Source organism: Cyanistes caeruleus, chromosome 2, assembly GCF_971803275.1.
Source record: "Cyanistes caeruleus chromosome 2, bCyaCae1.hap1.1, whole genome shotgun sequence".
NCBI lineage: Eukaryota > Metazoa > Chordata > Aves > Passeriformes > Paridae > Cyanistes > Cyanistes caeruleus.
This window is the reverse complement of record NC_141702.1, coordinates 75535560-75554298: the sequence shown is the minus strand read 5'-3', so window position 1 is coordinate 75554298 and position 18739 is coordinate 75535560. Positions and strand designations below refer to the sequence as shown.

Genomic DNA, 18739 nt, shown 5'->3' with positions numbered 1-18739 from the left:
CTGAGAAGCCAGTTTCCACTGCTAATTTTCAAATAAATCCAGTCCCTTCTTAGGTGTATCCATCATTATAAATTTGCAATTTAAAACCAATGAGAAACAGGAGTACCTGGCTATAGAGGAAGTTCTTCCCTTCCAAGTCCCATCTTTCACCATGAGACTGAAAGCTGTAGAAATTTGGGAAACTGGTAAGACAGCAGAGATTTTTCTCAGGGAGAATGATATAAAATAAGTATTGTTCATCTTACAGTAACCCCCTCCAAAAAAAACCCCAAAAAAACCACCAAAACCAAACAACTAAACAAATCCAAAACAAATTCAATAGAACAGACAAACCTTATGTAGAAATAGCAAATGTATTCAGTCTATTAATAAACCAGCTAGGGATGTGTGGAATGGAAGGTGACCTGAGCTTCCCTTGATGATTTAGGGGATTATTCTGGTGCTCACTGAATAGAAGCTTGTCAATAACTGCTGTTCCCAAGCCTATGCTTTGTCATAGCAGTGACCTCTGGTCCTTGCTACAATTCCCTTAGGATCAGAAGGAAATTCTGATCAGTAGGAAGTTCACCCAGGAAAGATGAAGAGTCCATTTCTTCAGAGATGTAAAAGCTAGGAGAAAAGGTTCACCCCATTAACAAGATTTGCTCCTGCTCTGTTGCTGTTACAGCCCTGGGAGAGGACTGGACTTTTCACTCTCACCAGCTGAACTATATCGGTAACACTCCATCCTTCAGTGCTGTCTTTGAGTTGTCAACATTTTTCTTTGGCTTTAGTAGTGACATAATGGGCTAAGTAGGGCTCAAGGGGGGCACCAGAATAGGACTGCAACTGCTGTGGTCACTCACCAGTGTTCCAGACCTGGACTGCCCTTCTCTGGCTATGGGCTTTCTCTCCTGTCCCCCACTGCCCCAATATTCTCAGCTCCCCACCCCTAGGATAGAGGCAGTTGTCAGCCTCTGTCTTAGCCACACTTCGGTCTCCTTTTGCCTTTTGCTCCTGCCTGTCATGGTCCAAGGGTTCTGGGTACACAACTACAGTATGTAAACATGGTTATGCTTTCTGGCACATCCCATAAAATTGTATCAGCTGTATGTTGTTTATCAGTAATTTCTGATTACACCTGAAGATTGGAAAACATGTATCCAGTCAAAATATTTTTACTTAGTGTGTTTTGCCTTCTGAAATACTTAATCCTCGCTTTTATTCCTATTACATTTCCACAGTTTTCTGGCAGGTCTGTTTTCTTTTTCAGAGTGTGTGCATTTTACCTATCAGATTGCACTGGAGAAGAAAACATTTATTTTCAATTTTTTATGGGAATAAAATAATAATGCTATTATCTACGCTCTTGATTACCAGGATTATCTCATATATATACAGATCCTCCAGATAGGGAGATTAAGTGATCAGAAGGTTCTTAGTGGGCTCCAGGCTCAGAGTGTACACTAAAGAGGATCAAGCCTGCTTTAATTCATGTGCTACTTTGCTAATGCTCCTGCTCTTTCTCAGGAGACTTTCTGAAATATGTTATCTGGGTCCCAGTGTGGTCCCACTGAGTTGGACAGAGGGTGCTTGACTTTGATGGACGGTAAACTGGGGCTGACTTGGAGCAATAATGTGTAAATAAGCATGTTTTTTGCTCATCTGGGGCTTGAGCCATCTCAGTCTTTCACATGTGTTGGCAGACCTTGAGTATCTTGTTCTTGCTCAGTGTTGCTAACAAATGACTCCAGAATCTAGTGAGCATGCCTCTTTGTAGCCATTCACAAATCCAAGGTGTTTGAGGGAGCATAGGAGAGGGCCAGCTGTGTCCCTTAGAAAAAGAAAGAAAGGAGGTGGAACAAAGGTTTTTGCTGACTGATTGAACATTTTTTAGGCAGGCAATGGGACTTGCTTATAAAGAAAGTTTCTGAGAAGCTGACATTTCTCCATGGCCCAGCTAGCATGTAGCAATTTGAACAATGAATGTAGGAAACCACCCTGCAAATATGATTTATCCCCCAGCTATTTTTTTAAAAAAAGACATGATTGCTTTCTGACTAGGATATGTGCTCTGAATTGCTTAAGAATTTTGAGAAACTTCTTTTATAGAGCTTGAAAATACAATAACATAGAGATGAAAGACTCCTTTAGAATTAATGATGGGGACAGAACTGAAGTGACATCCATGTTGAAATGCCACTGTCTTAAATTGTTCTTTTCCAGTTACTGTGTTTCTGAATGTGCCTGTGGCTCCCAGTCTTTGTCATGTCTGCTAGCAAATATCAGAGCTAGAAGATGACAAGAAATGTGCAGCAGTGGAGAGTGTTATGGGGTAGGAGTGGGCTTTTGACACTGAGTATAAGAAAAAAGAAATTGAAAGATCTTTTTACTTAAGAATATAAAATTACATGAAAATTTGGGCTGATAAAAGAGAAGTAGACAAGAACAGATGAATAGATAAAGTGCCTTGAAAGGAACAATGGGGGTGGATGCAACTGTTGAGGAAGGGAGGTCCTGTGGATGTGAGAAAAACTTCACTGTACCTCATAAAGAGAGGTAGAAGACCTGAGTTTAAAATCCAAGACTAGGAAATCCTTGAAAAAGGGCTCTAGAATGTCTAGGCAGCCAAGAAGAAATGACAGTAGTATGAGCTCAGTAGCAGTGTTTTGAAAAGATTAGGCTGCAGTGATTTCATCAAGTAACATTCCTTTCCTCACTTCTCTTGTTTCACAGGGAGGACGGTAATCTCTCATTTATTTATAACTATCCCACGTGTGAAATGAAAGTCAGAGCTGGTTATGTTTGGCTCCAGAGTCTACCACAGGTATAGGATCCTGTGAGAAATCCTTACTTGTCAGGCCTCTAATTTTATGCTCTGACAACCTTATGCCACAGCAATAATCTCTCTCAAGACTCAGCAACCAACCCAGCTGCAGTGCCAAGATGCCCAGTTTAATTTGATCTTCCATGAACACTGGCTTTCCATGTAGGAACAGCATTATGAAGCTGAGGTACACTTGTATGACTACATCCACAGAGTGAAAACACAGCCTTCCAAAATAGCTTGTGTCTGTCCAGTGACCTCGCCCAAAGAAAAGGAGCATACCTTCCAAAAATATTATAATGGAGGCAGAAAGCAGTGTTCACTCCCAAGGGCAAAGCTGAGAATTAAAAAAAAAAAAAAAATCACTGTCAAGCAAGACCCTTCTTTCTGTTTTTATTTTCAGAAAAGCTAGTTTGGTAAAGCCTGGGCTGCATGGCTTTCAAATGCAAATCCTGCAGGCTACTTTAGGTGAACTTGATATCATCTTTGAGTCAGACTAGTCTCTTAAAATGCAGCAGGACCAAAAAAGGACTTGTGATTAAGGAGACCGCACATCCTTGGTGTCCTGGAAACATGCCAGAGTATGAGATGATATTTCAGTCCTTTGCATTCCTGAGAATGTCCTTTTGTCCCATGAAAGGCTGACATCTTCCTGTGTCATAACGAAATGATGAGACAGGGAGGGAGGTGTCTGTCTAATGAATCAGTCAAGAGAACAGCTAGCAGACTGCTGGTAGGGTGATTGACTGTTGCTTTTTTGGGCTCTCTGATGAAGGGGTGTCAGACTCTGATGCTCATTCCTGTCCTCTGGCTGCCCCCTGTTGGCTGGCCCACCAGGTCTGGAATGGACCTGGCATCCCCCATGAGCAGTACTTGGAAGGGCTGGACACAAATGGGAAGGATGTTCAATAGAGGCCATCACTTAAATTACAAAATAGTCTTTTTGTGTCCTTTAATGTGACATAAAGTGTTGTGGTGGTGGGGTTTTTTTTTTGTATATATTTGTTCTTGTTTCTGTTTTTTCTCTTGCCAAACTATACAGTTTAAGTTGAAAAGGGTGATGACTACATAATTAAACTTTTGGAATTCTGTGCTGGAAGCTGGCAGCTGCTTTCATTTCTGCTTAGATTTACTTTCATTTCTGATTCATATTTTCTTTCAGTGGCTTTCTTGCACACAAAAGCTCCTGTGCCAAAATCGTTGCTAACTTTATAAGTATAAAATGGCTACGTCTGCTAAAAATCACCCTTGTATGAAACAGCTGCATCCAAAACTCCAGACAGGTAAACTCTTCTCAGGTTATATTAAACATATAGAAATGTGAATTCCAGAAGTTCTACCCTCAGCTATTCAAACACAAATTTTACTGTGGTGGGTGGGAACTTCAACAAGCTTCCTGAAGGGAGAATTGAGGCATTTCTGCTGTAAAGGAGATGGGAAAAATGTCATTTTTCTGCTAGCATAACCCATCTCCCCATAGATCCTCCTATAGAAGGACATGAGAACTCTCCTCCTAGACTAGAGGGCCATCTAGCTCAGTACACTAGGCTGACAGGGCTATCAGCAGATGCTTAGGAAAAGTGTATCAGCACAGGGCACATACAGCATGATCTTTCCTTTGGTGCATCCTCTTACCATCCAGAAGCCACTGTTTTTGAGACTTACTATGCAGAGGCTGGACAAGGCCTGTCACTTTCATAGCCACCAATGAACAAACTCGGTGTCTAAAAGTTGCCCTGTTACTCATAGATATTCACCTGTAGCCCTGCTAACTTTGTGAACTCCATGCAGCTCTAGATGCTTGTCTCTACCATGATTTGACTAATGTATCATAAGTAATGCAGTGAACTAATCTCCCATTCTGGAGCACATTCCATTATCTCAGCAAAGATCCCCTCATGCTCCTCCTCCTCCTCACCGTGGTGTATGCAGGCAATTCACATCCAGCTGTGAATGGCAGCTTGCCCACCTTACAAGACAGCTGTGTGCAGCTGTTTTTTCAAGTAAGTTGTCAGTCCATATTGTCAGATATGGGCAGAAATAGTGTTCTGTGAGTCTCTGCAGTGGGGATATTCATGGAATGGCAGTCTTGTTTTGTCCCTTTGAGCATACAGAAGGAGCAGGAAGATCACCCTTCATGACTCCATGCTGGACATCTCTCCATGAGGGATCCTAAGGTGTCCACCGTGGTGATCACAGTAACTTAGATGTTAACCTTATCAGCCTTATCCTGTGTGACTATTTTTCAAGCTCAGTTAGATTCCTGGGGACAGCAGCAATCCAAGATGCAGGACTTTCCCAGGCCTCCAATTTAAGGTGATCATGAGGTGAAATGGAGCCAAGAAGAGCCTCCAAAGTAGAGTAGAGTAAGAACCTCCAAAGGCTCATGCTGTCATAAAGACCATGTCCTTTTAGCAGAGGATGCATAGGAGGCCAAGAGAAGTTGCATAAGAGACAGTGCTATGACACGTTTTCCCATGAGAAGCACAGCCCTGCTTTCCAGGCTTTCCAAGAGTCTTCTCTGGTGGCTGTGCCAATACATTCTGCACTGCACCCCAAGACAGCTGGAGGCCAAGTAATCTGGCTTACCTGTAGCTATGTGAGACTTTCAGCAACTGTTGACTTCAGAAGACAAAGATCATGCTGTAAGGCTGAATTACTCTTTTGAGATGGGAAATGAACAGAAATTGGATTCAAAGCTGATGCCCAGAAAAGGTAGTGGAAAAAAAAACATGCATGCAATCTGTGAGCATGGATTCTTTACTCCAGCAGGTGCCAGTCTGCTGCATTTGCAGATGGTATATCAAGGGTGCCCCAATGGCTAGTTAGAGCAATTCCTGCACTAATGTGAACAGAGATTTTGATTTCACGGTCTGAAATAAAATGACCCAAATATAATTAAGCAAGCTTATTAATTTATTTGCTATGGGTCGGTAACCCTTCATAGTCTATAACACCAGTTACATGAAGGGCCAGGGGGATTAAAGCTCAAATTTAGCAGAGTCGGATTCCTATATGGAAATTGGAAGAAACGAAGCACTAAATTGCATGTTTTATGATGATATCTTATTAAGAAAAAAATTAATGCCCAACTTTGAAAGCACCAAATTCATTCTGAACAGAAGCAGTACAAAAAGAACAGCCTCATGAAGGTTTGAACTGAATGATATATAAACAAGTTATGTCCCCCTGTCCAAGTGCTGGAAACATGGACAAATCTTGAAAGTTACCAGCTGAGGATGGCAAATATAACATGGGCTTTCTGTTTGCAGAGGGAAATTCTACAATGGTGCCAGAGGCATTACCGGCAGATTTAGTAAAGCTAGGGTACTGCATAAAGCATGTGTCTTGTTTTTGAGACAAATTTCAGGAGAAAACACCCTAGAATGAGCATTTCCTCCAAGGAGAAAGGCTTTCAATATTTCCCTTTTCTTTTACCAGTGAGAGAAATGGATACCAGGAGCTGAAAGTGAAAAAAACTGAGTTTATTAAGAGAGAAAAAACACCAAACAGGGTTTCTTCAAAGCACAGAAAAAGAAAGAAAAAGGAAATTGAATAAATGCTAGATATTGAAATTGTGCATGGCAGCCTATGTTCTTCTTGATGACATCCGATGCTTTGTCCTCAGGGTTCTGTGAGCATTTCAGAGTTTAGTATAAGGAAGTATTAAGATCCTTCTCCAACAAAGCAGGGGGGTTATTGGATCAGACCCTTCCATTCCCAATGTAATAGGTTGTTATGATATAAGGTGTGAGAATTGAGTGAATGACTACGGTTTAAACACACTGCACTGTATTTGGAAGACAAAGAGCCTGTCCCACACAAAGTCAAATGCAGCAGGGATGAAAGGAGTTGGGCATTTAGTCTGGGTGCTGCCAAACACATGTGGAGTCTTTGTTGACTTTCTCAGTAAACTATTACATCTGTGTGCCAGAGTGGAGGAGCCACTGGATCAATGCATAGATCACAGAATCCATTAGGATCATGGAATGTTCTGCATTGGAAGGGACCCCAAGGACCATCAAGTCCAACTCTTAAGTGGATGGCCCAAATATCACAGTATGCTTTTCTCACATGCAAAAGCTGGCCCTGTAGGCCCTCCCAGCTGGAGCTAGAGGTAGTCAGGACCTTCACTTAGAGCACCTCAAAAGGGCACAAACTTTGACCATGGTGAACTTGATTTGAGCCAGAGAGCCAGAAGCAAGGGAACAGCACACCTGCCTCAACTCTTCAAACTAACTCTTAAGGGCTTTTATCTCACATGGGGATACAAAACACTACTTTGTATTTCCTCCTTCAAAACTGTCTTGATTTGTGTAGTGGAAAATTAAGGAAGAAATCTTTCCATCAGGGATAAAAATTAAACCTCATTCATTTTTTTTCCATTAATTTTTCTCCCTGCTTTCTCCGTTCATGAGAAGGATACATATGATGGCTATGTCGGTGTCAATGGTGGAGTTCATGGCTTCACCTCAAAAGACACTTCATACCTAAGTGACATTCTGGTGGCCTTCATAACATAGCCCAGCTCATACACTTAATATTAGATAAGAGGGCTAAGTGTCTTTCCTCAGAAGAGGGAGCTGTGAGGTTGAACCCTCTTAGGTATAAAGAATATGAAACTGGAACTCACTTCCTGGATAAGCATCCTAAGGTGATGGGAAAGGACTGTGCCTGAGGTGTGATAATGTACCAGCTCCTCTTCCAGAGTTACTACTAGATTGGTTTTTTGAGGTACATGCAGCCAATGGGAGATAGCAAGTTCTGAAGCTCAGCATACACACTAATATTTATAGAATGTTTTGTGACATATACTGTAATTAGGATTAACCTTGATAATGCTGATTTACCTAGCCTTTTAATGGAAAAAAAGCCTTGCTGTTAAATTAAATGACTGCCCTACTTTTTCATTTTTTTAAGAGTGTCTGGACTACTACACATGGCTGTAATGCTCTCCCAAATTGGAGTAAAGATGATGCATTTGACTTAGGCAATAAAACTGAATCCTGCATGTGATTATTTGATTGCAATTCATAGAAGTTTATTATAGAAATGTAAGAAGGAATAACAGCATCACTTTAGAAGAACATAAAAAACCCCTGACCCTAATCTTCTCTCTGCACTGAAATGAAACCCAAAGTTATTCCAAATTAATTTTATAGAAGGAGTCTTATCAGGTCTCTACTCATGCTTGACATTTTACAAAGTTCTTTCCCTCCTGGTGCTTTTCTCACAGGACACAATGAAATTTAGCATTCATAAATTGCTCAGGGCCTTTTGTAAAATCCCAGCCCATGATATCAGGACCTTCTTTCCTTGTTCTGAAGATCTTGACGCTGGACTCAGATGTTTCATCAGTCTCTAGCTGGGGTCTGCTTGCCACTGCATCCAAATCCCACATCTTCCAGGGCAGAGAAGTTGCTGAGGATGCTTCAACACCATAAGACATGGTGAGAAATGGGTTTTTTGAAAGTGATGATAAGGGGCATGTAGAGAAGTGTGAGGACCACTTTATGCCTCAGTGGCTTCTGTGCAGTATAGAATCATAAGATAGAGTGGTTTATGTCAGAAAAGAGCCTTAAGAACATTGAGTCCAAATGTAAACCAAACACTACCAAGGCCACCCATAAACCATGTCCCTAAGAGAGCATACCATCATTTACCTTCCTACACTAGGTAGCCCAGATAAACTAGTTTTGCAATACCAAGCTGGAGGGATGCTCAGTGCAGGTGCAGCAGAATGCAGCAAGGCATGGATTGCACCTTAGGATGGAGGTGCTGAAGTAGCTCACACAGCCCTGTGCCATATCAGCTTCACCCTTTAGGGGTATACAAGCTGTCTGGTTTAAAGCTCTGCCTGCATGATCTCTGCCTTCAGTGCTGTGTACCCCACGCTTGTAGAGAATGAGTGGCAACAGGGGTAATAGAAGGCTTTGGTTAAGCATTGAGCTAAGGAATAGATGTAAGCCTTCAATTTTCCCCTGGCTCTTGAGATGTTCCCATACAGCTCAGCTTGTATGAAGGAAACTGTAGAGCGGAAAACTATCTCTGCTAGGGGAATAGGTTGGGTTGACAATGGTTAAGTTAAACTCTTACTCTCAGGAAAACACTTAGGAGAAGCCCACTCACCATGGCTGCATGGGCTGGTCATTTTAAAAGTGGGGTTCTTATCTGACAGCCTTTCCATAATTTTTTTCCCCTAGAACTTGCATTTGTCTGCCAAAGGACAGCTGATGTACTGGTGCTGTTGCTCCCACAGTGCCACAGTCATAATTCTTCTTGTATTGCATAACAGAACTCCTCATCAACACCTCATGGCTGCAGGGTCAGGATTTAATTAAAACATCATAAAGATGTCTTTGGGGAACTGGACACAAGACTACTCTGAATGCAATGCAGTATTGCAGGAAAAATGTGACTGTCTACTTGAGTGTAACCAGGGCACAATTTAGGTGACCAAGAAAGAGCAGCCAAAACATATAGGATCAAGCAGATGATATAGAGTAAGCTTGTTTTAATGAAAACATACATAAGATGTGCTTATTTCCAGCATGCTTTTGTGAGCAGCATTTGCTTGAATTCTGCTAGAAAATAAAAAGATGCTGCCAAAGTAAGAGTGCTGAAGCCTGGGAAGGGGAAGGAGCAAAATCAGTATATCTACTCGAAATCTTGTTTGAAACACCTTAAAAGGTCTCTGATGTCAGGAAAAGGTTGTAAATGAAACTTCCAAATAATCCTAGGAATACTTCGTGTCTAATTTAATTAATTTCATTTTGTTATACCAGATTATGAAGTGAGAAAGACAAACTTCTACCACAGTTATCACTGTGCCTTCACCTAGAAAATTACAAGGACTGTGTTTGTATCTGTCTCACTCCTGTTAAGTCGGATCTGCAGTAACTCCTACACCCCTGGTTTTGAGCTTTAGTCCTGAAAGGTTTGATTCACCACCAAATACCTTCCATTTCATTGTCATAATTACATTGATTTCAGCTAAATACTGTGAAGTTATTTTGTGATGATGGAGCAGTAATTAAAAAAAAAAATAAATCCTGTAAAAGTCTTATGTATCCTTTTTGATTTTAAAAAGTTCATTTTAGTGGTTCTGGCTCTTAAGAATTAAAATGATCCAATCAACAGATTGACAACAATGCCTTTGTCACCTTCTTTATGGTCTGTGTGTGTGAGAGAGAGGGAGGGGACAGGATAGGGGGTTGTCCCTGGGTTATGTCTTTCCAGCCTGTCTGGCTTCCACTGGTTCCAGCAGCGGTGCTAGTTCACTGCCCAAAGGATAGGGCACTTTTTTTATGGTTTTGAGCCAGAGCTGCGGACTGCCAGGGAAGAGAAGGACCTGCCACTGCCTGCCACTGCTGCAAATGGTGATAACTCTATTGATTTCAGTGGCATCAGGCAGCTTCAGAGCCAGAGAGAATGCCTGGCCTGACAGGATTGGTTCCTGTGTGAGGAAGGACAGTTTTATTCTCCCAGCATTCCTGGATCATACACAAGGAGTTACAAAAAGAAATGCTAAAGGGAAGAGAAGGTGATACATCGGCTCTTTGGGATTGGTGATTCATTTTGTATGACATTTTCTATTTTTCTTAAAGTAAAAATTGGATAACAGTGTTTCCTTTCTACCCCAAACTAAGGTTCATGGCCAAGTTTTTAAATATACATATTCAAATCAACCAGTTAAGAAATTCATAGCATAAGCCAGTCAACGCTCACTAAGCCATTTTTCCTCTAGTAGGAAAAATCAAATCTCTGGGGACAATATCCCATTTATTAGGTTCTCAGGAGAAATAAAGGATAAGAACTATAAAGATGAAGTTGGCAGCCAAGGATGAGGGTAAGGACTCAAAAGAAACCCATCAATTCCCGAGGGAATGTGCAAATTCCTCTAATAGACTTGTGTCATCTTTACTGGAAGCTGTTTAAACATGGCTAAGATTGTGAATGTTTGGCTGTACAAGTGTGCCTCTGTTAGAGACTAACAGTGGTTTCAGTGGGTCAAATGCCTGACATAATTACTGCCTGGGTTCAGGGTGCTTGGGAGGGCTTTTCTCATCCTTCATACAACTTCTCCCATGCCATGGTGATGAATGGCTGGCTACTTCACTTCCTCAGCACCACCAGCTCTTTGCTCACACCAGCCAAGGGACTTTCTCTGCTCCATTGAGTCTGAAGGATTTAAAGTGGAGGCTTTTATCGGATGTCCACGAAATGCCTTTCTGCTCCCTGCACTCCTTCATAAACCATGACTGCCCTACTTGTCTTTCATCACATGAAACTCCATTTCCAGTGCATAGATTCCTTGGATCTCAAGCAAGTGTGTGTTCTGAAGCATTAAAATGCAAACCTCAGCATGGGACTTATGAGGGCCACATGTTATCTTGCTGTCATTGTCTTCCTTGGGCTTTTCATGATAATAACTGTTTTTTCCAACACTGTAAGATGTAAATATGAGTATTAAATATTATATTCACTGCTTGGGTTTTGCTTTCTCCTATCTCACCTGTGGTTCATTTTCACAAGTTGTTGTTTGTTGTATAAAAGATTCTGCCTCATTTTTTCCTGAATATATTTCTGTCCTGGTTAATAGACAATGTTAATTATGTCAGCATGAAGAGAGGTACATTTTTTTCTTCATATTGTACACATTGTTTAACTGCATTTGGCTTGCCTCTAATCAGAAGCTGGTTTTATGTGCTCCTTAAGGAATAATTAAAAAGTGTGGTTTTTCTGTTTGTTTGGTTAATTGGTTTGGTGGGGGTTTTTCAGCAAGCAGCAAGGAAAAGTTTTCTCCATTACACAGGCTGGCTATGAACTCACCTGTACAGGCAATGCTTCTTTATCCAAATTTGTAATTCAATAGACATTCATCTGTCTGTCTATCCATGCATCTATTCTTTGCCACAATTATTTATATTTCCCTGTTTGGAAAGGTTTCTATGAGCATTTAAGTGACACAATATTCTCACTGTACCGAGAGGGTTTGTCAGTCAAATGTGGCTGGGAGTGTGCATTGCTGTGCAGAATGTGGATGCTTAACCTTCTCTGCAACTCCCAAGAAGGTCCCATATATTTGATACTTCATGGTCCTACTGATGGAAAATAGTTCTAAATTTAAGTTCTGAGGTAATCTATTAGCGTTTTCCTCAAGATTTTTCATCCCCCTGTGTCTTCTTGAATTTGCATCTAGTTAGTATGCCAGAGAGTAAACAAATCATGCCTGCCTGGTTCTTACCTCCCATCCTTATGTCCCCCTCTCAGGACAGATTCTTTCTAGTCTCTGCTTCTCTTCTTTTTCTCTGATTTTTGCAGGAGTGCAAAGGACATGGAGAGAAAGAGATGGGTGACCACGCTTTCTGAGATGAAGAAAAGAATCTGCATTTTTTAAATATAAGGATGGAATAAAGTGGTATCTTCTTTGTGTATGTAATGGGGATTTGGGATCTCATCCACCCCTTCTGGAACTATGTTTTGTGACCTCTGGGAAGGTTCTCTGAAGATGAATATGGTTCTGTCACAGGAGTAACTTTTGTTTCTAAGTTTTTTTGTATTTTTTTTAAAATTAGAGTGTGACATGACAATTGAAGTCTAAATGACGCAGTGGTTTCAGAGGTGATGACCATCAAAAGGTCTAACTGGCTTCACTTACAGTTCTGATCCTCAAGTGATCAGACTAACTGAGAAGGTCCCCTAAGTCCTGAAATGTGTAACTGAAGTCATACACATTTGAAAACTCAGCTCTTGGTGTTTCCAGGTCATCAGCAAAGTTTTACCACATGACATAGAATTGAAGAAATTAATACCTAGAGAATGAGGCCAAATGCTTTCTCTAGATGCTTCTGATGCATTTACTACTGCAAAAATCATGAAACATAGAGTAAGGGTTTGCCTGATTTTCTTAAATGTTTAAACTTTTTATAACTTTCATGAAGAAAACCCAAAGAAATATAACAAATAAATAATGTTGAATGTTGTTACCAATCGAAATATAAAATGCTTTTATTGTGATAAAACTAACAGAATAACAGTCAGACATAAAATATTAAACAAAATGAGGTGTCTGGTTTTGGCCAAGGACAGGTTAATTTTTGTGTAGCAGCCATGTGGAGGCAGAGGCTGAAGCTCTGTGGGTGTGGCCAAGACTCTGATTTTATTCCATACCATCTTAAGTCATTGCCAGGAGCTGAGGGGAAAGGGACTCTTTTGCTTTCAGGAAAAAAGGTCATGGGAAAGCATGGTGGGCAAATGGTCTATCCTCCATTTTTTTCCATCATCCTGGGTTTGGTGAGCATTTTGTATGTAAATCACCCTCTGTACATTTTTATTACTAGTATGTTGCTGCTACTGTTAGTTTTCTTACCTCATTGCTTTCCAGTAAATTGTTCCTATCTCAGACCAGGATTCCCCAGTTTAGTACTGCACCTAAAAGAAAAACAAACCACTCCTGCACTTCAGTTCCTTTCAGTTAGGGGTCTTCCAGAACCAGGAGGATGGCATCACTGTGTCACCCTGGGGCATGGGAGGAAGTCTAGTGCTTGCTCTACACCCAAGATGAAGTGAAACTCTTGAGGGAGCAGAATAGACTTGACTTCTCCTTGTCTATTCATATAACATGAAACTAGACATTGTCTGTCAGTACTTGTATTGTAAATCTCTTAAGCAGAGCCAGATACCTTTGCATTCTACACAGATACTCAGAGTTTATGTGGATAAAAGCTCCCTAAGGGGGGACCGTGGCTCAGATCCGATAAAATATTCAGGTTTCTCACTTCCCACTTAAATCAATGATCAGCTATTAACTGCCAAGCATTTCAGGAGTAATCTTAGTGCCATGGAAAGATCAAAGAGGAGCAAGACCTTAACTTGGTAGTGAGATATTTGTACAAGGAATGAGGTATTTCCGGAGACCAAGACATATAAAAGGTAGAAAAAGAGACCAATATAAAGAAAAGAGCCGTAAACTAGATTTTGGAATTAATGAAGGAATTCTGTGCATCCAGAGTATTGTTTGTGTGGACAATGAATAGAAGAAGAATGAGAACAAGGGAGATCAAGAGAAATATTACTTCTGATTTAGCTCAATTATATAATTCTTGCATTACCACAGAAAATCAATCTGAATGTGCATTATCATAACAGTTTAATTTACATTAAAGCACCAACACAGCAACAGCAATGATGATACCTTCTTAAAAATCTCCATCTTGGATTGTTTTGAGGAGCAACATAAAATACTATAAAAATTGATGTGGCATCCAAGTGCACTTAGAAGAAGCAGGAAAGCTGGAAAGAAGGTGATCTGAGGAATATCAGAGATTTGAAGTTTATCAAAAATGAGAAGTTTCTAGAGAAAAAAAGTGGAAGACTGAGAAGATAAGAGACATAATAGCCAATGGAGAATAGGATTTGAGGTATGTTGAAGTCACCTGAGAGATCCAGAAGGGTGATATATTTCACAATTATAAGATTACTTTGCTATGATGAGGTACTTTTTTTTTTTGTGGATTGCTAAAGAGGTATTGGAAAGAGACTAGGGTAGAAGTGGAGGAAAGGACTTCTGATGTTTACTGCAAGAAGCATATTCAATAAAGCTGAAGGGGAAATGGAGAGGTTAATGAGAAAGCAGGGAGAGGAGAATCAGAGATAATATTTTTTATTTATTTTTTTTTTCCCCCAAGACATGATGTGAAAGAGGAGTCAGAAGAGACTAAGCTGCTGAGGAGTAAGCTACAGAAAGGTCATATAAAAGTTTGTGTCATGAATTGAAGTATCTGTGGCAGCTAGATGGGCTGTAAGAGCAGGGGAAGCATCAGTGTTTGGCTGAGAGGAAGTAAAGTGGATGGTCCTTTCCATGGGCAAGAGGAGCTACGAAGGAGCTACAAATGTGGTAAAAACATGAGGGAACAACACATGAAGCTGCAGGCAAAGGAAGTTCATTGATAACTGAGGATGACATCTCTGGTGAAAGACTGAGTTGTAAAGAACCAGGAGAATCCAGAGCTAAAATTAGAGGGCAAGGCTGCTGGAAGAGGAATTGGAGAGATAAGAGAAGGATTGAAGTGAAAAGAAGTATCAGCTATGGTGTTGTGTAGAGGATAAAGAATGAGAAAGGGAAGGAGGAAAGGCTTAGAGGGAAGGTCAAACTTTTCCACCACAGCCAAAACCAGGAAGGGGAGAGGGAGAAAAGCCTTCTGTAAGTGAAGGTAGCTGCAGACAACAGACAGAGACTTAATCTTTGCCAGAAGGAGGTTTTAGTAGCTCCTGATGGAAAATTGGAAAAGCCTGCTTCCTCAGCTCCCAGAGGGTAAAGAGGGGGATGGAGACAGAATAAACTTAACAGTGTCTATGAAAAACTTAGATACAAGGGGATAGGAATGTGCCATAAGGAAAGAAGGTAGATTATAATCCTTAATATTTATTTTCAAAACCATATTAACCATGTTCACAGCAAAGCTGTGAGAGATCGAAGCATAGAAAGAAGATTTCAGGAGACACTACTTTAAAATATACCTGCCAGGATCCAGGTCTTGTAAAAGCATCTTAATTTCCCCTGATTTTGTCTGGATAGAGTTCAAAAGCCTTTTAAATCTTGCTTTGGCCTTCTGCCTTCATAACTGTTTATTTCCTATGACTTTTATCCAACTCAAACTTTGGGGCCTATTTCACTGAGCTGTGCTTTGAAATTTAGCTGAGACATTCTGTCCTTCTTAGACCAATATCTTAAATGACTGGAACTCCATAATGGTATGAACCTTTTTGTGATAAGTGAAAGAAAACAGTGACGCTGGCTGCTTACTAAAAGCCTGGTGTCAGACAAGACAGTCCGACTTATAGACAACCTTCAAACAGAGCTGACAGCAGATGGGACCTTCTGTTCTGCAGGCTTTTGATATAGTTCCACATTTTTTTTCATCTAAAATCAAGACTAAAAATTAAAAATATAAAATCTGACACTTCTTATAACAGTAAAGTTCTGTGAAAAAATTTTGTTGTAACTCAAATTTTCAAAACATTAACCTCTACTCATTCACATATTTACCACCAAACCTGAATGAATATCTCCAGAGCAGATATCTCCAGGTGAATATCTGCTGCAGATGACACCTCACAGCTTCAGAGTAGAGGTTTTCCCAAGCGCCATGGTAGGGAATTGTTGGTACATCACAGCAATTATGTGGAAAACCCAAGGCTTTTCAAACAGAGAAGGGCCTTCTAAACAGAGCAAAATATTTTTCTGTTGGGGTTTGTGGAAAGAGTGTTTTTCTAGGTGATCTTTCCCGGATAGCTTCATCTCAGAGGCGTTTCATCCCAAGAAAGAGCATCTCTTCCCGTGAGGGCTTGCCAGGGCTGGGTGGCAGAGGAGGGCCTTGCACCTTGGGCTCCAGAGGAGTTGGAAGAATCTGACCCATTATACTTAGAACCAGAGTAGGAAATTAGAGGTTACCAAGAAAACAGCTGTGCCCTTTAGGTTTTTATTTTTTTTTTCTTAGTATATAAAAAAAGCCCTGAAAAATAATTTCCTTTTTCAACTGTTTACATTGACAAATATTTTTAAATTGTTCATTGAAACCCGTTGTAGATCAGAAGAGAACTAATTAAATGGAGAAGTCAGAAAACTCAAGAGGAGGGAAGCTGAGGAGAGAAAACACCTCAGGCAGGCAGTTTAAAATTCCAGTGGTGCTTTTCCTAACACCTATTCATCTTTAGTGGATTAACAATTTAGGTAAAAGGCACTAGGGTCAAAGAATAACCAGCTCAGTCCCTGCAGCTGTGGAGACACAGAGACCACAGAAGTTCTCAGTGGGCATGTCCACCTGATTGATGATAGTGAAACACCTGTATCACCTGCTGGTTTTTATTTTGGCTGAAATCTGTATAAAGAAACTTTCCTGTTGGCACTCTGTAAGTTTATTGAAGCCAGTGAGTTGGTTTATAATTAACTGCTATGTTTGTATTAATGTTGTTTGCACCAGCCTGCACCAGCCCAGGAAGCAAAAGATGTCTAAGGGAGGAATTCCCAGTCAGGGTAGGTTCATTGGAGACTGTCTTGCCATCAGGAACCATAAGCTTACCCTCCACAAGCAAAGGCACAACTTGTGTCCAGGGCTGAGTGCCCCTCAGCAGCAGTTTAACCACAGACTGTCCTAAACCACCCAGGAAATCACAGCCTCCTAAGCTTTCCTTGGTCTTTGGGTTTTACCACATGGACAAGATCTGAGACCTGAAGTCCCCTGCTAGATGGAAGCAGAACAAAATAAGGTGTTGGAATCTTTTTAAGCAAAAGAATGAGGAGGAAATACTGCCTTAGGTAAATAAATGTCCCTCACTTTATCTCATAAGATTGGTTAGAAATATGCTTAGTGGATCATCCCCGTAACAGGAACCTTCAGAAGGACCTCAGGAGCTCTGGTGCACGTATCTCCTCATCAGATCAAAAAAGGAATTTCATATTTTGAGTCTAGCTGCAGGTGGTTCTGCACATGCTGATAGTTTTGAAAAAGGTAGGGTTTTTGTTTGCCCTCTTAAGCTATGGTGTAAGGGTTTGATTTGGTTTTCTCCAGACAACAGCTAATGTGGTGAAAGTACCTCCCTGTTAAATCCTCCCTTGAGACAGGGAGCCTGTGTTTAGCACGAGAGCCACAGAGCTTTCCTTTTAAAGCATAAAAAGCTGTGTCTTTTACCATACACAAGAATTATTATACAATAAAAACACAAGTGTAGACAAGGTTCGTAACTTTTACCAGATGAAAACTTACTGAATTGGGCCTCATAGCGGGTACAGGGCTGATCTTAGTGAATTTACCCTATGGCAAAACTACAGCACATTGTTTGTGCTGTGCTTTTACCTCTGGCTGCGCAGAAGAGTTGCCTGGCTGGGGGTGGTAACAGAAAGGACAGATATATAGATAGTTTAGGTGAAGCCAGAAATCTCTCCTCACCTGTTTTATGGGAAATCAAACTGTCTTGGTCTCTGCTACTGTTATTGCAGCAAGATTGGGTATTTGTGCCAATTATGCATCAGCAAAATAATCTCGCTGCAACAGGGCTGCAGCCCAGGCAGAGGGCAGGAAAGCCTTCACGAGGGGATTGCTGCTAACACACACTTGTGTGTGCAGCACGTACATCTGCATTCTTAGACACATTAAAAACAAAAAACCCCTGCAGACTGAGAACTTAGTGTGGGCTAAGCTTTAATGCTCCATCTCTGAGCAATGCTGTTATCCTATAATTTTGCCTCAGGACAGGCTTAGCCAAGCCTGCATACATTTATCCGTATGAATAGCAAGTATTCCACGGAAAGCAGGAAGCAAACCAGGTGGGCTTGCTGGCAGGGGACTCTTGGTTTTATTTACAAGGAGCGAGTGCGTACCGAGTGCCTCGCTCCGTATTCCCTTGTTACTTACAAGTCCATCTGGTTTTTGCAAAGGCTTTCCAGGGCTTGTTGGTGGAATCCTGCATGTTGCTGGCAGCGGGGAGGTCTGGGACGGTGGGCCACACCGGTTTGAAGTATGTCGGCTTAGCTGCTGTTCACTCGCTACCATGGGTAAATGCACTTAGGAGCCTTCTCCCTCTTTCACTTCTCCACTATTTTTTCCCCCCTTTTGCTCGTAGACAGAGGAGCCTTTGAAAGCTTTTGATAAACTTATGTAATTGGGTATGTTTTCCAAAGCACGTCTCTGTTCTTTCCGAGGGCTTAGCTAAGAACATTATTCCAATTCTTCTCTAGGCCTTCAAAAGTGCCGATCCTTTCAAACATGTGCAGTGTGAAGGATTACAAATTTGTTTTTCAAAGGACCCCAAATCCCTGCTGCTTTCATCAGTTCCCCTCCTTGTGCTCCCAGTTTTCTCCCCTCACCCGTCTCATAGCCCCAGCGGCTGCAGGATGCTGATGCTCCCTCTTCTCCTGTCCCTCCACCTCTC

General features: G+C 41.1%; 1 long non-coding RNA gene across 1 annotated transcript; it reads left to right on the top strand.

Moving 5' to 3' along the window:
• Positions 1-5181: 5181 nt before the first annotated feature.
• On the top strand, positions 5182-6383 carry LOC147654933 (uncharacterized). The gene is made up of 2 exons (XR_015282557.1): positions 5182-5521; positions 6248-6383. It is a non-coding gene; the product is annotated as an uncharacterized LOC147654933 (long non-coding RNA).
• Positions 6384-18739: the final 12356 nt, after the last annotated feature.